Source organism: Camelus ferus, chromosome 17, assembly GCF_009834535.1.
Source record: "Camelus ferus isolate YT-003-E chromosome 17, BCGSAC_Cfer_1.0, whole genome shotgun sequence".
In the NCBI taxonomy this organism is placed as follows: Eukaryota; Metazoa; Chordata; class Mammalia; order Artiodactyla; family Camelidae; genus Camelus; species Camelus ferus.
In genome coordinates this window covers 20,494,326-20,517,118 of record NC_045712.1, presented here as the reverse complement: position 1 = coordinate 20,517,118, position 22,793 = coordinate 20,494,326, and the positions used below count along the sequence as shown (strand labels likewise).

General features: G+C 37.7%; 1 protein-coding gene and 1 long non-coding RNA gene across 2 annotated transcripts in view; both read right to left on the bottom strand.

Annotated features, from left to right (window-relative positions):
• Positions 1–22,793, bottom strand: part of ERC2 (ELKS/RAB6-interacting/CAST family member 2) — an 875,889-nt gene that overhangs the window by 661,453 nt on the left and 191,643 nt on the right. The window lies entirely within an intron of this gene.
• LOC116657122 lies at positions 5,869–10,191 on the bottom strand. Its single transcript, XR_004312124.1, has 3 exons — positions 10,178–10,191; positions 8,481–8,485; positions 5,869–6,060 (listed from the first exon to the last, which is right to left on the bottom strand). It is a non-coding gene; the product is annotated as an uncharacterized LOC116657122 (long non-coding RNA).

Genomic DNA, 22,793 nt, shown 5'->3' with positions numbered 1-22,793 from the left:
AAAGAAGAAAACATGCCCAAAATGGCACATTTTAATATTTATGACTCAAATTTGTTTTTAAGCCCAGAGAATGCATATACAATAGGGATAATCTGTTTTTACATAATTTAATTACTGGTCTGATGGCATATTCTTGAGGGAATCTGTATAAGTATGCTTTGTACTAAATAATATGTTTTAGGCTCTAAAATGAGTAATGCATCCACATTGTAGGTGTGGGCTTTTACTTTGTGCTTAAATTACACTATCAGGCATTCCTTAGGAAATTCCGCAACTAAAGATTCAAAATTGAATTATACTAAGTAAACTGTCAAGGCCAGAAATCTCCATTATATGAAGAAATCTTGGATAAACCTCTGTGACTTCTCAGTAAATGCTACTTTATTTTATGTCTCCTCTTTCAGATTTGTATGTTATAAAAACTATAGCATTAACATAAAAATTATTTGACCAACTGACATCATTCTTGATATTCAATTAAGATTTAAGAGAACACTTTGTGCCCACATTTAAGCGCCTACAATACAACAAGAACTGATACATATCGATGCTTTAATCTTATTAGCAACCCTACAAATTAGATGTTCCTAGCTCCATTTCACAGAAGAAACCAAAAACTTGGCCCATGCATTCTTAACAGGGGTGATATTGCCACCAAGGAGGCAAAAAATAGTTCTTAGGTGATGAGAAAACCTTACATATTATAATGGTTGGTGTCCAACCCCACCCCCATAAAATCTTATTCCCTAGAATTTAATTTCTCTCATTAGGAAGAATTCAAACATAATTTAATTTTTCTTCCTAGGTGGGGCAGTAATGAAAAAGGTGGGAAACACTGACCTAACCTCTGGTAAGTGATGGACCCGTTCATTTATTAAGTGATATCTGAGGGAAGTCTATGGGCCAGGCACTGTGCAGGGGCTAAGTATACAGTGGTGAACAAAACAACATGGACCCTGGGGTTCTCAAAGCTTACAGACCTATGGGAGACACAAATGTAGATCAGAGTGCTCTGATAGAAAAATATGGGAACATGACTGAAAGGCAGAAACTACCTCTTCACAGAAGAGACTTTAGGCTGAGATCTAAAGGCCAAGAAAGCTCAACTGCAGCAAAGAACAGTAAGAAACAGTGCTGGGCATAGAGAACGAGCCAGAAAAATCATGATACTTTGAAAACAAAGAAGGTAAGAAAATTCGTGCTCCCTGACTTGAGAGACATTTTAACACCTTAGTTTCAATCAGCCCAAAGAGTGTGAGCTCCAGGTTCAAATCACAGCTTTATGGCTGATAATCTTAGACAGTTTATTTCATCTTCTTGTGCCTCCATTTTGGTAATTGAAAAATAAAGATAACATTGCCCACACAATGGCTGTTATGAGGATTTAAATGGAACTTATGGAAAGTGCCTAGGACATGGTAAGAGCATGAAAAAGTTGGTTGTGTATTATGATTGCTTATAATTATTATAATCAGATTAATATGGCAAACAAAAGTAGCCTCCTCTGGATGGCACAAAGAACAAAACAAAGTCTAGCCTTGATTTGGAGGTACTAATAATTGTCTACCTATTTATCCCCTACAATACCTTAAACTATAATTATGAAACCTTCTGCAGACAAGATTAGCTGCAGACACACACAGGGACTTTCTAAGGATTGTTATTTTCCTAATTCAGCTCTATCTCCAGGTTTTGCTGTATCATGCTATTCTGCATTTCCCACGATGTTTTCCAACATAGTAATCCCATGAAATGCTTTATTAAAAACAGGTTGCATGGGCAAATAATTTTATAAACACTGCCTACAATGTAGGTCAACAGGGGCTCAGGTTGCAAGCCAGCAATTAGATGAATGAAGGGGAAATGTTTTGAAAGGTCATGAGGCATCTCACAGGATCACTGGGAGGGGTGGAGAACCAGGTTGAGATGCCTTGCAGTTAGGATCACAACCCAAAGCACCACCACTGCATCTGGCATGGCTGTCCAACCATCAGCACTCACTGACAGCTGCACATTGCCACTGGCTCTACTGCAATGGGCCATACGGCCTGAGTGCTTCAGATTTTACCAATGCCACAAAAAGTGTCACTAGTTCCTGTTCAACTTCCATAGAAAATGCATCTGATTGGCTGAATCAAGGTCACTTACTTGAGGGATGGTTGCATGGGAACTTGGAAAGTAAGCATTTGGTATTTTCCACTTCTTTCAGGGACTCAAGTTCTGCTTCTTATTAAGACTCCTAAGGTAAAAGAATTTCCTTCACCACATATAAAAATGATATTATGATACTGAGAGAAAAAAAAGAATGTTTACTCTATCAGTGTGCTCTAAATGTTCTGATCAGGTACTCTTATGAATAAAAATAATTAAGTATATGTAATAGTCTAATACTATGTTAGTTGAAGCAACCTGTTGGAAGTCACATACATAAACAAATATCTGTCAGAGACACTGACTGAGGTAAGACACTTCAAAAGTCCATAATTTAATTTGGCAATTTGGCATCTGTTACTAAGATTCTTTTTTTCTCTGCTTTTTGTTGGGCTAATATTAGGTACTGACTAAGCATCAGTTGACACCAAGTGTCAACACAGAAGCCACCCACTTCTGCAAAAATGGAGAGTGAGTTTAAATAATATTCTGCTGGCTTTGATTACAGAAGTCAAGGAATGTAATTTCAGAGCCCAATAAAAGTTATCAGCTCATCAAAAAAAAAATGGTAACTCTTGTTTAATGAGGACCTACTATGCAGCATGCTCTAGAGAAGAGCAAGTGCTTAACATGGGGTTTTGGCTCAGTTCTTTGCATCCTTCTACAGGATGCAAATCAAAGGCCATATAGGTTATGAAATTGCTCAGAGCCACACTCAATTCCAAGGCACGCTTACCTACCTCCATGGAAATAGTCCATCATTTTTGCCTAAAATCTAATAAGTATTTCAAACTTCCTGAAACAATCTGCACAACAAAACAATGAGAAGCTCTGGCATCTTCTAAGTAAAAAATAAAAATTGAGGACACAAGGAGTTACGACAAATCATGGAGGAAGCTTAGATAATTCACTCACTGGTACAAGGAGAGATAACATTTTACTGCCATTTACTGTCAAGAACATACTAAAATGTTTTTAGTAGTCAAAGACAATGTTACTAACAACCTTGGGACTCGAGATGCTAAAAATTATTTAAGGTGGTGAGCCCAAATGAAAATTCTCTGGGCTGAGAATTAATACAAAATGTATTCTGGTTTACTGGAAGGGAACAGAAGTTTATGGTCATAGATTATATCCACTGTTTTCATTTGTGAGAAATGTCCACAAGGTATGGTTTGAACCCAAGGTCCACAGTTCTCTTAGCTCCAATTATACTACTTTCCTCTTAGTTTCCTATACAAATAATTTTTTCTCTTTCCTGGACTTTTTGCAGATGATGTCATTCTGCATGGAACACCATGGGCACAAACATACCACCACTACCACCACCTGCTACTGCCATCATCCTTTGGCCAACTGCAGTTCCTCCCTCGGTTCACAGCTGCAACATCACTTCCTTGGGAAGTCCTTACCAGACCATTTAAAATAAGTTTAGGTACCCTTGCATAACACTCTCCACATGCTCTGTCCTTCCACTTTCTGAACCATACAACACTTTTAAGTACTTATCCAGTTTTTGGCTCCCTCTAGAATGGAAGGTCAGAGGACAGGTACCATGCAGATCTCCTTTGACAATGAATTCTCTAATAAATGCTCAACAAATGTTAAACAGATAAATGAATGAATGGATGGATGGATGGATGGATGAATAGCTGCTATAGATAGAGGCAAAAGACATCACAGTCATATTGTTTCTATGGTCTAAATAACCACACAGAAGCCCCCTGGTCGTGACATGTCAAATGGGAAAAAAAGGAGACCTACAGACAGACTCATTCAAGCCTGACCAAGCTTCAGATTATGCCCAAACCTTTCCTCTGTCATGGGAACAACCAGGTCCCAGAACAAGTTGGCTTCTGACTGAGGCCATCATACTTCCCCTCCCCCTCATCTTCCCAATGAGCAGCCATATTCCAGCTGGGTGCCTTTTGCCATGCCAGGAATGAAGACACACACTGAGCCACCACAGACTAAACTCAGAGAGAATTTAACCAGTTCCCTCCCAAACACAAGGCAGCCGTCCATGTCTGCCAACAAATAGAGCTCTGTGGAATCTGGACTGTCCTCACCTCTTCACATTTCATTTTTCAAAGGAATCTTTGTGCCTAAAATGAACATTTTGGAAACCAGAAATAGAGCATCCAAGTAGGTCAGTATGAATGATCCCATTTGAGGAGATTCCTTTGCTGGGAGGGCAAGGCTTGTCAGCGTTGTGGTGGGACCCGTTAACCACTGTCCCCATTTCACATTGCACTGACTGAATTACGTCTCTTAGATGGAAAAACATTTTCCCCAAAACCAAGATGGCAAATAAACTGAAGACAACATTTACTAGGAAATGGCAACCATGTTTGTCAAATAGAGAGGGGACAAATTAAAACAGGGACAACAAACTCAAGGACTACCAAAGAAAAATAGCTAAAACATGACAACCAGTAGTTGACTTGGCAGGATAACCACACTATTTCTGCTGACACTTTAGCCCTGCAATTTATGTAAATCTACCCTTTTTTCAATCCACTGCTTCTTGGCACCTGCACCTTAGCTACTAAAGCTCTCTTTGGCATCTCTCTGTAGTAACTAATCATCTCCCAGCCCTGGTGGTCAACCAGAGGGTGGACTCTTTATCAAAGGGTCCTTACTCCTTGAGTGACTATTTCTATGTCAAAATTTATTTACAGTGTTTCCTCTCCACCAAAAACATTTTTTAAAAATTCCACCAAATATCATCTCTGAAAGTTAAAAACTGCCAAATATACATGTTAATTCACCCATATCTTTCTGCATTATATTTTTCGATAACTTTATGTCAATATATAAAGCTATCTGTAGCAACACAGAATATGAGTGGAAAATGATATAAAGATTTTAAGTTTGTCTAGATTCACTATACGTCAATTAGACTTACTAATTAATATATACATATGCACAGAAAGGGTTTCATATAATCATATTTTTAGATTCAAATCAGCAAAAATGCTCATGGTTAGCATAGCCAAGGCTGATCATGGTGTGGAAAAAGAAGCCCTCTCACATCCTATTGGTGAATGTCTAAATGAACACAATTCATTTGTAAGGTAATGTGGCAAAATCTCAATTGACTGACCAACTGATCCTACTGCTAGGAATTTACCCCATGAATTTATTTACACAAGGACTTTGGTGTTTATGTAAAAAGATGTCTAAGGATGTCTATTTATGGCCAGAGAAAGTCCAAAATGCAGAATAAGGAAAAAATCAAATAGATTAAAAAAAAAAAAAGAATCAAGTTCTCAGAGCTACAGCTCCAGTGGGGGGTAAGGGGTTTTCATGGTAATAGGGACAAGGATGGTGGACTAAGAAAAACAGAGCAGGTGAGGAGTGTCCTTGTTTATTATTATATGAAAGTATTGCCACAGTCTATTTATCCTTCTTCATAGTATTTGAGAAATTTAACTACAGAGCTTTGAGCTACTTTGAAATTATTGTTGTTTTTGCAAGATAATCAGAGACACTATTGTAAAGAATGGACTAAGTAGGTCTAGGCTTTCTTAAAAAGTAAGCACATACACACACACACTTTTTTAAATTGAGGTATAATTAACTTACATACACTATTATATGTTTCAGGTGTACAACATATTGATTCACAATTTTAAAGGTAATAATCTATATACAAGTTATGATAAAATATGGCTACATGCCTTGTGCTGTACAATAAATATATCTATGTAGCTTATTTATATTATACATAGTAGTTTGTTCCTCTTAATCCCCTACCCCTAACTTGCCCCTCCCTCTTTCACTCTCCCCACAGGTAAACATTAGCTTGTTCTCTATATCTGTAAGTCTGTTTCTTTTTTGTTATATTTACTAGTTTTATTTTTTAGATTCCACATATAAGTGATAACATACAGTATTTGTCTTTCTCTGAATGTGTATTCATGGGTGTGTGTGTGTGTGTGTGTGTGTGTGTGTGTACGACATTTTCTTTATCCATTCATCTGTTGATAGACAGGTTGCTTCCATATGTTGGCTATTGTAAATGATGCTGCTACAAACATTGGGGTTCATGTGTCTTTTCTAATTAGTGTTTTCATTTTTTTCAGTATATACCCAGGATTGGAACTGCTGGATCACATTGTAGTTCTATTTTTAATTTTATGAGAATCTTCCATGCTGTTTTCCACAGTGGCTATACCGATTTACAATCCTACCAACTGTGGACAAGGGGGTTCCCTTTTCTTCACATCCTCACCAACATTTATTATTTGTGGTCTTTTTGATGATAGCCATCCTGACAAGTGTGAAGTGATATTTCAGTGACACACACAGGTTTTAATATGGAAGTATACCCAAGGTCACAAACCCTTTCTTACTCCACAAACTCATATGTATTCTACATCCAAACAGTGTGGAATGCCCTCGCACATCATTCTCTTCTACTTCTACCCTCTGGGAGACTCAGATACCAGTAAAAATAAGAGAGACTCTGTACACCCACTATGATCCAGGCACATGCTAAAGGCTTTACATGGCCGCCAACACAATGGCTGGCAGCCCACCCAGAGAATTAACTCTCTCAATTGGCATATATTTCCTATCATCACCTCATTTCTTGGTCTCTGGTAGGAGAGGATCTGCATCCCTTTCTCTCACTTTTCCGCATCTGTCCCTTGTTTATCCTGTTAATCTCCCCTCAGACAACCCCTTTCTCATAAACACCAGCTCTTTTTCCATTCTTCTACCCTCACTTCAGCCTTCCATCCCCTACCTAGGTTCTTCAGTAAATTCTACTTCTTAAAATTTGGTCCCCTCTTTCTGCATGCCCCTCTTTTTTCCCATTTGTTAATTGCTCCAGGAGGAAGCCTGAAACTGTCAAGATACTTACAAGGGGGGGAAAAGGTCTTATCTGGCATGTAGACGCAGGCCTGGTGCTCACATGAGGCCATGTTAATCTCCTGTTGGACATAAATGACCTCATAGAACACCGACTTCAGACAAGGTTATTCTGAGACCATGGTAAAGTTAGACAAAACAAGCCCATGGCATAATTCTGTCTAAGTACAGATATTAATAAGGACACTATGCCACCAACATTAATACCAAACACTCCCTTCTCTTAGCTAAAATGCGTGACTGCTGCCTATTTACCGATGATGGTTTTGTCCGCACTCTAGTTCGCTCTCCCTATAGGTAAGATTTATTGAGCTACTCAATCACAGATTGTGCCTACTTTTTCATGGCTTCCAATCTAAAGCAAAACCCCCTTACCTGAGTTACCCAACCAAAGCCCAAATCCTACTTTTTTCCCAACATCCTCTTACTGAAACTCCTCATTTCCCCTTAGTGCGTGTTCTCCCTTTCTGCAACAAGTAATAAATTCAAAGTGTTCAAAGTGGGTTCTTGATGGTCACTGGCTGGATGGCATTGATGCTAACATGAAAGAAAACAAAGCTCCATGTTCTGAAGGAAACTGGGATGTCATTCTATTGATGCTATCAGCTCATCACTTACCCCTAATTCACAGGGCTCTGGCCAGAACTTTACCTCCTCAGATCCAGCAATCTGCCTCCACAAGCACTAGCATTTATGGAAAACAAGAACTATGCAGCACGCAGCTGTACCATTTTTCTGTTTATTAAACTACTATTGCAACTGAGATGCTATTCTTTTTGCTCCAAGACACACAATATCCACCTACAAAAGACTTCCTGACCTATATTTCACTTATGATTGTTCCTATGAGCAAGTGAGAGAAAATACCTCCAGCCCACATGCAAGGAGACTTTTTCCCTTTTGTTTTAAATTAATCCTGTGTGATCTCCTGGGTCAGGAATCCTATTTTGTTTACCATGATCTCCCCAGCACCTAGCACCATGCTTACAACATAAAAGAGGCTTAAAATACTTGCTAACATTTTGTAGCTGCATAAAATTTAAAGTACATGGAAAGTGGTTATTTTAAAAAAGACAGGAAAGAGATGTGAAAAGGTGAAAGTATGCAGAGATGAGAAGATAGCTTGAGGCACTGTGGGTATGAGAGAACCCCACTCCCAGCTTACTCTCCCAGCTGGTGATCAGGAAGGAAAAGCATATAAACAGTCCCATCTAGAAATCATAGGCTCACAGGACTTACCCATCTTATCCATCTTATCCATCTCAATTCCTAACATCTTTTTGGTAACCTCCACCTAATTGTGGAAGACTCAAACTCCCTGACCCCTTGTTTTTGACTTCCTCATCTCCAATTATCTTTTTATATGCTCTGTTGCAATATTCCCAAGATTACTCTCAAGATCTTGTCAACATCAAAAACTAACTCCTATTAACAATCTTTATGTTAACAACCTGCCCTTTAACCTCAACCTTCCATCTTCCTTGCTCAACTAAAGCACATCCTGATCTCTAACCCATGGTTTCCAACACATCATCATCAGCCCTCCCTGGTCACTTCATCACTTGCCCTGCTTAGATTCTAAGTCATTCATCTTAACTACTTCTTTGCAAACACCCTCACATCCTCTGCTCTTCTCATCCCGTAACATTCAACCTCTTTCTTAACTATATATACAAACACAGTGTGTTCTGCTACAAAATGTGTTTTCATAAAACCAGTTAGCTCAAATGTGACTGATGAATAGGTGAGTGAATTCAGTATAATGTAGAAGTTGTGTTGATTCATAAGCAATTTTTCTGAGGCAGTGGGGAGTAAGAATTCAAGATTAGATTTACAACCTCCTACAGGGAAGAAAGGAAACAGCTGTCAACTTGACTAAATAAAGCCTTTTCAGCTCTATACTTTTTAATTAAAAAACAAAAATGGAAACAAAAACCTCCTGCATGCCTTCCTCCTTCCCCAGAGTTACAACTCATCCCTACCTGGCTATCAGGTTGTAGAAAGTTGTACTTCTTCCTGTGCCCTCCTTAGTAGAAGCCCCAACAACTCAGTTCTGTTTATATCTAAACTGCCTCGGCACCCCAAAATAAGCCTTTCCATCCTACTATTTTTGGGGCTTTGTTATTATTCCCTGAGATGCCAACAATAGCAAGAATTGTTTATAAACAGGTGGCTCAACTGGAATGCTCATACCATGTTGGTAGCAGTGTAAATTGGTATAATTACTTTGGAAAACTATTTGGCAGTATCTACTAAACTACCTTATGACCCAGCAATTCCACCTAAGGGAAATGAGTGAAGATGTCCATATATAAGACATATATAAGAAGGTTTATAGCAGCTTTATTTATAATAAACAAAGCTGATGTAATGTACAGCACAGGGAATACAGCCAATATTTTATAATAACTTTAAATGGAGTATAATCTACAGAAATATCAAATCACTATGTTGTACACCGGAACCTAACATATTATAAATTAACTATACTTTAGTTAAAAAAATTTTTAAAGAATAACAAAAGCTGAAAACAACCTAAATTTCATCAACAGCAAATGATATCAACAAGTATATTCATATAGTAGAATATCACACAGTAATAAAATATAACAAACTACTAATATGCACAGCAACATGGCAGAATTTCATAGACATGAAGGTAAGAGAAGAAGCCAAACACAAGAGTACATACAATATAAGCCATTTATGTCAACTTCAAGGACTGGCAGAACAGTGGTCAACTTGAGGAGACACAAGTGATAGGGAGGGGCACAAGAGATCAGCTGGAGACAGGAAATCTCTTATACCTTGATTTGAGTGGTAATTATATGAGTGTAAACACTTTTTCTTTGGGTTTTTTTGTATTTTTTCCTTGCAAAATATACATAAAGTTTACCATCTTAACCATTTCAAGTGTACAGTTCAGTGGCAATTAAGTACATTCACACTGTTGTGCAATCATCACCACCATCCATATCTAGAACTTTTTTCATTTTCTCAAACTGAAGTTTCATACTCATTAAACAATAAATCCCCATATTCCCACACCCCTAGTCCATACCAATTACCATTCTACTCTGTCTCTGTGAATGGACTACTCTAGATACCTCATATAGGCAGAATCACATAGTATTTATCCTTTCGTGACTGCCTTATTTCACTGAGCATAATGATTTCACGGTCCATCCGTATTACAGGTTGTCTGAGATCTTCCTTACTTTTTAAGGTTGAATAACATTCCATTGTATGTATACACGACATTTGCTTATCCATTCACAATAGAAACACTTGCACTATTTTTAATCTAATTGTGAATAATGCTGCTATGAACATAATAGACAAATAGTTTGGGTCTCTGTTTTCAGTTCTTCTGCATATTATCCAAAGGGTACATTTTTTAAAATGCAAACTATATGTTTAAAATATGTACACTTTACTGATTTGGGCACTATAAATTTTAAAAAGTGCAGCAACAACAAAAAAACCCTAAACAACAACAAAAAATTCCCCTGAAACAGCTTCCAGTTGGGCTTACACGCCTGCTTTGGCTGTTTATGTTTTCCTGATGGGGGCCAGGGCAGGGATGCCAAGTATTGTTTTTGTTAGTACTTTGGTCACACAAGTACATAGGTGTGGAACAGTCTGCACCAATCCTATTTTTTCCATAAGCCCCAATATTTGTACTGCGTGATTTTACAGAATAGAGTTTTCAATTCTGCATACATTTTGTTATAATTCTTAAAAGCCTAGATAATGTATTTATTTAGAATGTATTTACCAAGTGCCTACCATGTTCCAGGTGTTGTTTGTGTTTATTAAGGGTATAGTAGTAAACAAAACAGATCAAAAAATGTCCCTCCCTTTCAAGCACTTGCATACTAATCAATAGATACTTTTTTAATGGGTCAACTGGTAAAGATATTCATGTGTTCATTTTTCACCAGTTCTCCCTTTGCCCTATAAATTCCATGAGGGCAAGGTCTGTCCTCTATCCAGGCCCAAGCACAGTGTTGTACACATAAAAGGCACTTCTACCACTCTTTAGAAACTTGGAAGGCACTTTCAGCCAAGCTTCAGATTTTACAAACAAAAAAGGTGGTTTCAGAGAAATGACAATAGCCACCCAAGTTACACTGTTAAATGATATCAAGCTGAATAGAATTTGGGTCTCCAGCTTTCCTTCTAGGACCTTTCAAATACAGAGCACACTGTTAAGAACTAAGGGTACTTAAGTACGATACTCAAGTTCAAAGTTTGAAGGGTTTTAGTCTTTGATCAGAGAACCAACTAAGAAGAAAAACCAAAAACAATAACAACAAGATAAAACAGTCAAATAAGATGTGACAGTCTTTGCCAATTTTCCCAGAAGGTTCCTAGTCTTATTGAAATGCTTATTAATAATTAAGCAGAACACATGATATTGAATGAGACATCTGTGATGATAAATAGAAAATGACAATAAGCTCCACTGTTTTTAAATGCTGCTCATCACACTATTGAGCCTTATATTTATAAAATAATTTTCAAGTCTACTATTTGAAAGGATGATAAAGACAATTTCAAACCCAGTAGTATTGAATAAGGCAAGTCAGCATCCATATGTCATTATAGTAAAGTGCTTTTAAAATTATCCAAATTATTACAGAGTAGTAGGATATTCCCTTGGGACCCTTGAATTCAAAGTCATTAGGGAGGAAATAGAAAGAACTTTATAAATTATGCATGCCAGAATTGTGTATGTCAGAACATATTATCCTCTTTATAGAACTAATTATAGTTTAAATTTGTGTTTTTAGGCATTTTATTGTTAAAATAGGAATAAAAAAGTAAACTAAAGATTGTGTCATAAAATTAAAATAGTACTAATGGCATTCAAATATTCTTTGCCACTTCTCCTATCATCTCCAGGATATGTATTACCTCTTATACAGATTATTGTAATAGTTTTTAGGCATATTTCACCCAAGTGATAATAACATTAAAATTAAAATAACAACAACTTATGTCAGGTGCTGACTAAGAGTAAAGCACCATGACATGTACTTTGTTTATCTTCTCTTAATCCTCACAATAACCCTAAGAGGTAGGAACTATTATTACTCCCACTTTATAGATGCAGAAACTGAGGCTTAAGCTTTTAAGTTACTTGGAATTCAAAACAGGAGAGTATGATTCCAGGGTTCATGTCTTTAAGCATTGTACTATATACAGATTCAAAGCTTCTGCTCTAAATTCAAATTAAGCTCTCTAAAGCATGGTGCTTTAAAACCTTGAATAAGTCTTTCCATATGAAGAAAAAATTATTTTACTGAGCAGTCAAAGCCCTTCCTGCCCTTACCCCAAACCTATCTTTCAAGGCCAGTCTCTCACACTTTAATCGTTGAACTGAGCATTTTTTCCCCTCAATATATATAAGACTTCCCAAACCCTTCACCTATGTGCACACTCTTCTCTTAGGAATGACCCACCAATTCATCTCTTCTCGTCAAAAACCAACCCATTAATCAAGACCTAGCTCAAAAGTCACCACCTCTGTGGCATTCCCTCAACCAACTGTGCATGTGGTATAGCATCTTTGATTCGCTGCCTTGTATTTGAACATTCCAATCAGTACTCCCTGAGAGTCCATGATATAACTGTACATAATACATTATAAATTAAAGTTGTTAAACTTGTGGCAATTATGCAGGGGTTACTGTTAGGACACATTTATCTGCATTAACATATTTTTCTATCCTTTTTGAGCCACAGAAAAATAGGTCAGGCCTGACAGGCTGTATTTTAGCAGTCAATCACCACCGTTAGCTGTTCTTTTCAAGAATAATATTATTCAAATTGTCAACAGTGAGTTCAATAACAGACACATGGCCTACTTACTACGTGTCAGACCATTTCCCTCATGGAATACTTAAATAAGAAAGAAAAATCATTCTAAATAAATTACCTCTTCAGTTGCTTCTAAAAATACCCTTTGGCCACACAAAATAAGCATTATACAATTTACATTAGAAAAAATACATAAGATACAGACATATTTCTTAATTGTAAGCCAAAACAATTCTAAATAAGAAACAAAATTCCTCTCTGAACTAGAGACATGAGATTAAAAAGACTAGTTTGGTGATAGTCTCCCAAACCAAGCTGGGTCTCTCTCAGAGGGCTTTCTCTTAATAATCTAGAATTTCTCTTTTTTTCTTTCAGAAAACATCCTCCTGTGCTCTGGTGGCCTCCATTCGAGAGAGGCTGTGTGAAATTATTGGCTCTATTGATGTCTGGGACTTCACCCATGTGCAACAAGTCACAATCCCATTGGGGCACAAGCAGAGATAACAAACTGAATCAGCAATCCAAAGAGAAATGGGAAAGTGAAATGGCCAGGGCCATCATATGATTCGTCCATCCTTTATCATACATCGCAAGGAAGACCCCTACCCATCAGCAGTGAGCAGTGCTTGTAACTAACATTTACACTAGGGAACTTAAAAGGATGTGGGATAGATACTTGCAAAATCAGAATGGTGAGGAGGCATAAAGTGACAAAATTTACCCTGCAGAGTAATGCTGGAGTTTATTGATGAGATTGAAAAATAGGAAATGAAAAAAATATATCCTGACAACTCTGCTGCCTAACAATGGGAGATGGTTATCCAAAGACACACCACTGTTGTAAATGTTGCTTCTCTGAAATGTATTATTCACAGGCCTTACTTTGGCAGTGATCTTGAGTTTGAAACCTGGCTTACCAAGTATGTGGCCTTGGGAAATTTACTCTCTTTGACTTTCAATTCCCTCACCTATAAAATAAAAATAGTACTTCTCCCAGTGATCTGGGAATTGAGACAACACTTAGAAAGCTGACAGCACAGTCCATGCCATATAAATGCCAATAAATTACAGTTGCTGCTATTATCATGTGATTTTCATTACCTGAAGGTATTAAAACAAAGACTTTGTCGAAAACTGTGCTGCCAATATATTTGGTGACAATGGAAATGTTCTATAACTGTGCTGTTCACTATGTTAGCTACTAGCCACATGTGGCTCTGGAGCAGTTGAAATATGGCTAGTCCAATGGAGAAGCTGAATTTTTAATTGTATCCAACTTTAATTAACTTAAATATGAACAGCCCCCATGCGGCTAGTGTCTACTGTATTGCATAGCATGAGTTTAGAATAATTAAAATACCACTTTCTTTTGAAAGTAAATAGAGAATGACCTAGCCTAATAGCTCTAAAATCCCAACTGGTAGGCCAGTACCAATCAGCCATCAAGTTCTCAATAGTCCATAGCAAAACAAACCAAAAAGTTAAATTTTATGAATTTTTCAGAAAGCTAAATCTATCCATTTAAAGGACTATTGCTCCTTCTGCATTTGGATGTTCACTATAAATTTTTATGAAACTTAATCATTCATTCAACAATAAGTCCTCTCTATATGCCAGGCACTATTCTGGGGATACAGAGTAAATAAAACATTTTCCTGCTTCATGGAGCTTACATTCTAGTGGAGGAAGAAAGACAATAAACCCACACAGAAGTCCACAAAGAAAAATAAAGCACGATAAGGTAATAAAGAGTAGAATAGGGAGGGAAAGCGTCTGGGAAGCCCTTTATCATCCTGTGGCACTTGAGCAAATATCTAAAGAAGGTGAAGGGGCTAGCCATGCACTGAAGAAAAAGCATTCCAGGCAAAAGACACAACTACAAAAGCCCAGAGGCAAAAATAAACTCGGCATATCCAAGAAAGAGTTCAGTGTGGCTAAAGTGGATGAGTTATAGAAGATAAGGTTAGGGCATTTATCAGAACCAGATTACACAGGACCTGGTAGGACACTATAAAGACTATTAGGTAAAATTTAAATTTCGGAATAATTTTAGATTTGTAGAATGATTTAAAAAGTAATTCAGAAAATAGATCTCTCAGCCAATTTCCCCAAATGTCAAACATCTCATACAACTGTGGTACACTTGTCAAAACAGAAAACAGCATCAGTACAATAAAATTAATTAAACTTCAGATTTTATTCAGATTTCACCAGTTCTCTCATGTCTTTTTCTGTCCCACGATCCAATCCAGGGTACCACATTGCATTTAGACATGTCTCCTGAGTCCTTTCTGTGACACTTTCTCAGTCATTCTTTGTCACACCCTCACAGTGTAAAGAATACTAATCAGGTATTTGTAGATTAACCTCCATATGTGTTTCTCTGATGTTTTCTTTATGTTTAGCCTAGAGTTACGGGTTTTGGGGAGAATATCACAGAGATAAAGTGCCCTTGTCATCACATTCTATCAGATGATGATACGATATCCACATGATTTATTACTGGTTAAGGGATTCTGGCTTTTATTCTGAATGAGGTGGGAGCCACAGAGTTTTGAGCAGAAGAGGGACACGATCTCACTTTTAAAAGGATCACTCTGGAGCTGTGTTGAGAAGAGTTTGTAGGAGGCAAGAAGCATGGAGAGCAATTAGGAGGCTACTGAATGATTCCTGTGAGAGATGATCATGGTGGTTTAGGATTGTGGCAGCTGATATGGTAAAAAGGAGTTGAATTCTAGATGCATACTGAAGGAAGAGCCAACAAGATTTGCTCGTGAATTGAATGTGAGATGTGAGAGAGAGGTCAAAAGATAATGGAAAGATTTCTAACTTGAACATCCGATGGGAAACATTGAAAGAAATGAATGGGGGGAATTAAGAATCTAAGTTGGACTCATTGCATTTGCAATGTCTATGAGACATACAAGAAGAGAGGTGGAGTATCAATTGAACAGACAACTCTAGAATTCAAAGGTGAGGATGAGGTCAAAGATATAAATTTGAGAATCATCAATAAACAGATGGTATCTAAAGCCATAAACTGGATGAGCTCATGCAGGGACTGACTGTTAAGAAAAAAGAAGTCTGAGACTGAAAATGATGAAGGTAGCTGATGATAGCTGCATTTTTTTTTCAATTTCCTAAATTGGAAAAATTAAAAGCTGGCAACCCTATAGCCATTTTCAAAGACCTAGTGATATACATATAAATAATTATACATGTTTTTAACTTATTTTTGATATATCTTGTTTCTTTACTCCAAGTCCTAAGAGAGAACTATAAGTCTAAGTAGTATCTCCAGCTCCCTTTGCTATCTTAAGTAGTTTTTCAAAGGTTTTCCTGGAAGGTACTACTTTTCTTGGACTGGAAGTTTATACTTTGGAGAGGGGAGAAGGAGGTACAGTTTTAAGGGCTTCAAGAACATGGATCCTCTGATGGCAGAGAGGCCCAGAGAGCAGCAATTACATGCTGTTGCAAGGCCCAGAGACACTGGTGAGGGAGTTAAAAGCAGAGACTGTGGAAGAGGGCTTGGGTGTGCCCCAGCTCAGCCACTCATTAGCTACAGGACCTTGAATGAGTGGCTTCCCTCCCGGAGAAGGCTCTGCTTGCTTCTCAGCACAATGGGGTTCTTCTTCTAATGCAGTGAAACCCTAAGTACTGTGCCATACCCAAGATTTTTGGCCAGCTGTAATTTTGGCACAATGCTGTTCAAGACAGAACAAAAATAAATCTTCCTATACACAAACCTCTTTCCATTAGGGAAGGAGGTGTGAGAGAACTAATTAACGTCACAAGCAACCATTTATAACAATTTTTTCAAATTCCTGTATTCTACCAGCTGCCTTCCTAACGAAGAATCAGATCTTTCTTTCAGATATAGCATTGAGGTTTGTAATTTCCAGATTCTAAATAAGTAAATGAACAAAATCTCAGGATGATGACCTTCTCAGAGGAAGCTCAGAAAAGGAGCTAAAGAGAAAACCAAGGTTTACTCTAGGTCTTAAATATCAAGTACATGCAGGAGATGGGACAATTTCTAATACTTTTTTCCCCCCTATCTTCTTTAGCAGTGGTAATCAAGCTATCAAGTGTGAATCAGAATCACCTGCAGGACTTGTTAAAATGTGGATTTCTAGGCCCAACCTCAGGGTCTCTGATTCAGTAGGTCTGGGGTAGGCCCTGAAACTTTGAATTCCTAACAAGTTCTCAACTGATGCCAGTGCTGCTTGTCCAAAGACCATACTTTGATAACCACTACTCTGAAGAATGTCCCTTATGACAAAGCCATAGCAGAGAAGATTTTCATGGACACTAATCTCTTTTATTTACTTCCAACAGGGTAATGATTGATGGTCAACGATGCTGGCAATATTTTACCATATGATTTGCAAATCCAGTCCTAGATATTTACTGTGTGAATCATTTTCCAACCATCCAGAACTTTCAGGAATTCATGGACACCAAACCACACATTTCTGAAAGCCTTCCCTAAAAGGAAAGCTTAAGAGAAGCCCAGAGGATATGAAGTAAAGACACTCAAAAATAAATTCAACAATTACTTCCTAGCAACACTGTCAAACTTTGACACAACCAAAGGCCATATGAAATATACTAGAAATTGACTACACAGCAAAACCTAAGTAATTCAGGAAAAAAGTAAGATGGCCCAAACTGTGGGAAAAATTCTTTAAAATAAATCTTACAACTTCTTTTAAAAACTATACCACAATTGAGAACTAATAAGAAAAAGGAAGAAAGTTCAGCTGAAATTGCTCTACATTATTAAATACAAATAAAAATTCAGAATTATGCCTACTCAACAAGATGTACATTCATAACTTAATGAAGTAAATTAATAGCTTCCTACTGTCCACTCTGCTTGGGAGAGTCCTAGTTAATTCTGTATTAACAGAAGTTATTAACAGGAAGTACTAATAGCACCTCCTCTCACTCTCAGAAATGTTCCCGTTTGGATGAGATATGGTCACTATACTTCTCACTTATTCTCATTGCACTTCAATCGTTTTCTCTACATCACAGGCAAAATGATACTTACTACACTACTACAGTCTTTGATTCCTTCCCAGATTAAAATCTTTCCTTGATTTTCCACTATGTTGGCATCCAAGGCCTAGGGGGGCTAGGCTTATTCCTGCACCTTTCCTTCTATCCACACAACTAAAGAAGTCTTTAATTCCTCAAAGACACCGGAGACTTCCTCCTTGGGCTCTCACACATGTTGGTCCTGCTACCAGGAATGCTCTTCCCCATCATCTCCTTTTCCCTGCTAATTCCCAGTCAGCATCTGAAACTCAACCCAAAAATCACTTCCTCAGGAAAGCCCTTCCTGACCACCTCTTCAGATTATGCATTTGCACTTCTACTTATAACACCACATGTGCATACCAATTTGCAAACCTTGCTATAGAATCATATGGAGTTGTTTCAAAAGGAGAACCAGAATGAATCTTGGGATTCAAGGAAGGCTCCCCTGTGGAAGTGGCCCAAAGCTAGGATCTGAAAGATGTGCCAACATTAGTTGATTGAAGGTAACTGGAGGAAAAGTGATCTAGACAGAAAGAACAGTGCATAGGGAATGTAAGGTGGGAATTTATCCTTATGGAAATCTTTCCTGATGACCTTAGCTCACTTCATGTCTCCGTACTAAAAAACATCCTTGGTTAGCGCATATCCAAGCAGTACAGGGCTACAAATAAATTGGGAGCTTCAGATATATTGCCATACTTTCTTTTCTCAAGTATCATTTGAGAAACTATCTCCATCTGAAGAGGACACACCCAGAAAAATCAACTTTTCTTCCTCTCTATTTCAGGATGCTCACTATCAAGGCCCTAAATGTGAAGGCCATCTGCTGAGCAGACCGTTTCCCTAAGAACAACAAATGCTCTTCTTGAGGATTCCACTGCAATATTTTTCCTTTCTAAAAGACAGTGACTTCTCTTTGTGGAAGACATACTCAATCTTTTTTAGAACTTGCATCTTCTGTAAAAATCACGTGCTTTGGGAGTTGTTTCAGATCGATGCTTCTAAAGCCAAGTTTTCGCTAACAGCTTCTTGAGTGCTGGGATTTATTTATTATTTGAGGCATTTTGGGAGGCTTGGTGGTAAGAATATGGAAGTAGGTCTGATCTTTTCATTGAGGGAGACCTTGTTTTTCTGGTTCCATGCAACCAACCTTTAGTGACAACTATTTCCAAAGCTTCATTAGTTCTGTTAAGAATAGAGAGAAAAACTATAGATAACTAAGTACTGTTCTAAAAATCTCACAGCCCAGGGACAAAGCCAGGCATGTAAGCAAGTGTAATCCCTCCAAACAATGCAAAAACAGACATATATTACAGGTGCTCAATGAACAACCAACACACATGTTAATAAAAACATGAAAGCAAGTCAACATAAAAAACCTACAGGAGAACCACCACTCAGTCCTTCCACTGACCTCTCACCAGATATCCAGGTAAAGTTTTTGAAGCAAAAGCAAATCCAATTTGTTACTTCCTGGCCTAAGCCATTCTGCCCACTCCCAGATCCTTGAGACCAACAAGATTTAAGATTTTATTCCAATCAACAGATTCCCAAACCCACAAAATACCTGCCTGTACCTAACACTATATTTTATACTTCATTAACCTGGTATTTTTCCAGCATCAGTGGGGATCTCCATCACACCACCAGATGACGACATCACTCTTCCTGGACTACACATGTGTTTATTGCAAGAAGAAATAAAAATCCTCCACACTCAAGTCCCTCCAGTTGGCCTGTCTAATACTTGCTTGTACTTTCATCTTTACTGTGAAGCAACCTTGTTAAAAAATTTATTTTTCGGATGCCACCATGGATAAATCAGTCTTTTGATCAAGGAGAAAGCATACGTGAAATTGAGAAAGGACACGTTTTCCTTTTACTGGGAAGGTTTTGAGGATGTCAGTCACTGTAAAAATCTTTTCTTGGGAAGGCCGTCCACATCTGCAAACCGTTCCTGTAAGGTCTATGCAGAATCCATTTAAGAATATAGCTTTGCTCCATGATAAGCAATCTTCCCTGGAAAATGCCAACCCTGGCCTCCTCAGCTGAGCTATAAAGTCACGTTGCTTTCTTTTTTTCTATGACAGGACAGAAGGAAGTGATTCACACACCTGAATTCCCCAAAAAATGGAAAATTTCTCACAGTGGAGTATTTTGATAGCTTTTCTTTCTTTCAAAGTCACGATGTACATGTGAGTTTTAAGGGTTCCTTACCCAGTAGAGGAAGAAAGCTTAAGATGGGATAATGATAATGTGAATAATACATCATTTAAATGATTTCTGCCTCCCCCTTCCCTTTTTTGCACTTTATCCAAAGCAAGCATGTTTGTAAGTTATAACGTGGATGGAACAAATTTATAGTTTCTGGAGATATTATCATGCTTTTGCCACTAGTTAGCTGTGTAATGTTGTCCAATCCCTTGTCCTCTCTTAGACCTAGGCCAGAGGGGCTATTCTCTTGGGCTACATACTCTTGAGGGCCCCACACAGGACAAACCTCAAAAAGCAAGGTTTTTTTTTTTTTTTTTTTGAGTCTCACCAGGAAGTTTTGTTAATTTTTTTATTTGGTGACTGCCTGAGCCAACAGGAGGGACTTACTAGCTAAACTTGGCCCCCAGGCCAGAGGATGCTGAGCTGAGAGCCCATGATAGGATGAACCACAGCCTCTGCCCTTGGAAACAAAGGACAAAAATGGATGTCTAGGTATACCAGATCTCCCAGATCTCTCTGTTCACATCCTTCCCCTGGCTCAGAGGATATGGTCTAAGGAACTCCCTGGAAGGCCTAAGTCAGACAAGTGGGGCCTGGAGGTACAGATCCTGCCCAACCCACTTCCCTGGGGAGCCTGGGCAGGCCATCTTCATTTTGGGTTCAGTGGGCCTGAGTCCAGTTCCCACTGTCCTGCTCCATCAAACCCATGCTGCCACACAGACCCACAGGCCACAGGGCTGGCACTGGAGAAACTGAGAGTCCTGCAGTTTCAGACTTTGGACTGAAGCCCTCAGGAGAGAAGGCAAGCATAGCTTGATTAGACCTTTAGCATATTTAGATATTTGGTCTGTGGGTCTCCATTAGCATTTGTCCTGGTTCCACAAATGGTAGGTAGAGCAGCCTGCTCTGGTTCCTTGTCTAAAAATAAGAGAACTCAATTAAATTGCTCTACAGTTTGGACCTGCTCTAAAAAGTCATTATATTTTTCACTTAAGTACCTTAAGGTAAAGAGAGGTAAAAATTGCAATTCAAGATGTCAGAAAAAATAAAATAAAATTTATTTTTCCAGAGTTATTCTAAGAAGAAATCTTTGAATAAATTGCAGCTTCTGGATTTCCCTTTCCTACCTCTCAGCCCTATAAAAAATAATGTCATTACGTAAAACTATGGTTTGAAATGCTTGAGGAACGCACATACACAAAAGTACCACAAATACCACACTGTAAAATTCTCCATGTGGTATAAGAATCACAGTTTATCTCTCTCTAATGATCAATTGCCAATTAATAGTTAACCACTTTCTTGCACTGAAGACCTTTTCTAAAATACACAAGAGGAAAAAATACATGTAGAGATTATTTCAAGACTCAGCATTCAAATAATAACTTTATAGAGAACAAAAACACAAAAGCCATGCCAAAAGGAACCAGACTATGAACACTGAGGAGTATTTACTACTTTTACTTAGGAGCATTAACTTTAAAATATTTAGACATATTGGTTGTGAAATACCAATCTGAATTTTAATTTTTCTGATTTTTTATACTAATTACAAAGACAATTGTGCTTACTATTCACACTGCTTAGACCATAAGCACAGAATAAGAAACAGCTTTCCCCTTCTGATCAGAGGCATAAATAATGTTTCTATATTATGTCTTATTCCCATATATTATGGAACTGGTTGAAATGTATCTCTGGCTACTGTAAATCATAAATAGTTAGGCAGAACCTCCTCCTTGAATGTCGAAAACAAGCACATAGCAATGAAATCTAGAGTTATACATGATCTGAGTGTGAGTTCCTTCATAGTTCATTTTAATTGATTTATATAGACAGGAAAGAGGGGGAACATTAAACCTTTTACAAACCTTCCCAAGCTCTCCTAATTAGGCCAGACCTGCATAAAGAACTTCACAGTTTTAGAAAATCTGAGAGCAATGAAATAAAAATGAGATAAATTAGGGAAAAACACACATATTCCAACACCTGTTCTCAAATTCTGTGCTTCTAACAAAGGGAAAGTTATAGGTAATAGACACAGAGTACTGTGACCAGGTTCCTCATTGGGCCACAGAATGGTATTTCTGAAATTTTGGTCCATATATTACCTTTATGAAGGAAATCTGTGAAACAAGCCAAAATCATCGAAGAGCACAGAAAAGGCCATGCTTGACATGAGAGTTTATTTAACAGAACATTAACTGAGACATGTAAAGTAACCAATCTCTGTCAGGATTTAAGGCATTAATTTTTTTTAAAAAGGTGTTTCCAATCTTCATTTTAAATGGTCTCAGAATCTTTGTGTCTAGTAGGTTGCTGAGTAAATATAAAAGTAAAAAGTAAAATATCTAAAGTAAGTGCCTCTGTTCTAGATTCTAAGCCTCCACCAATTGTAAGACACATCTTAATTTATATCGGTAGAGAAAGGAAAATTTGGTAATAACAGCATCAACTGGGAGATGCATCCCAAATTCAGAGATACTAAAATGTGTAAAATAAGACATTAAAACATGGAAAATATATTCAATTATTAAACTTGAAAAAAACCAGAATGAAATCCAGCAATTCTACTCCTGGGCATATATCAGGAGGGAACTCAAATTTGAAAAGATACACGTACTCCAATGTTCATAGCAGCACTGTCATGCACTCCAATGTTCATAGGAGCACTGAAA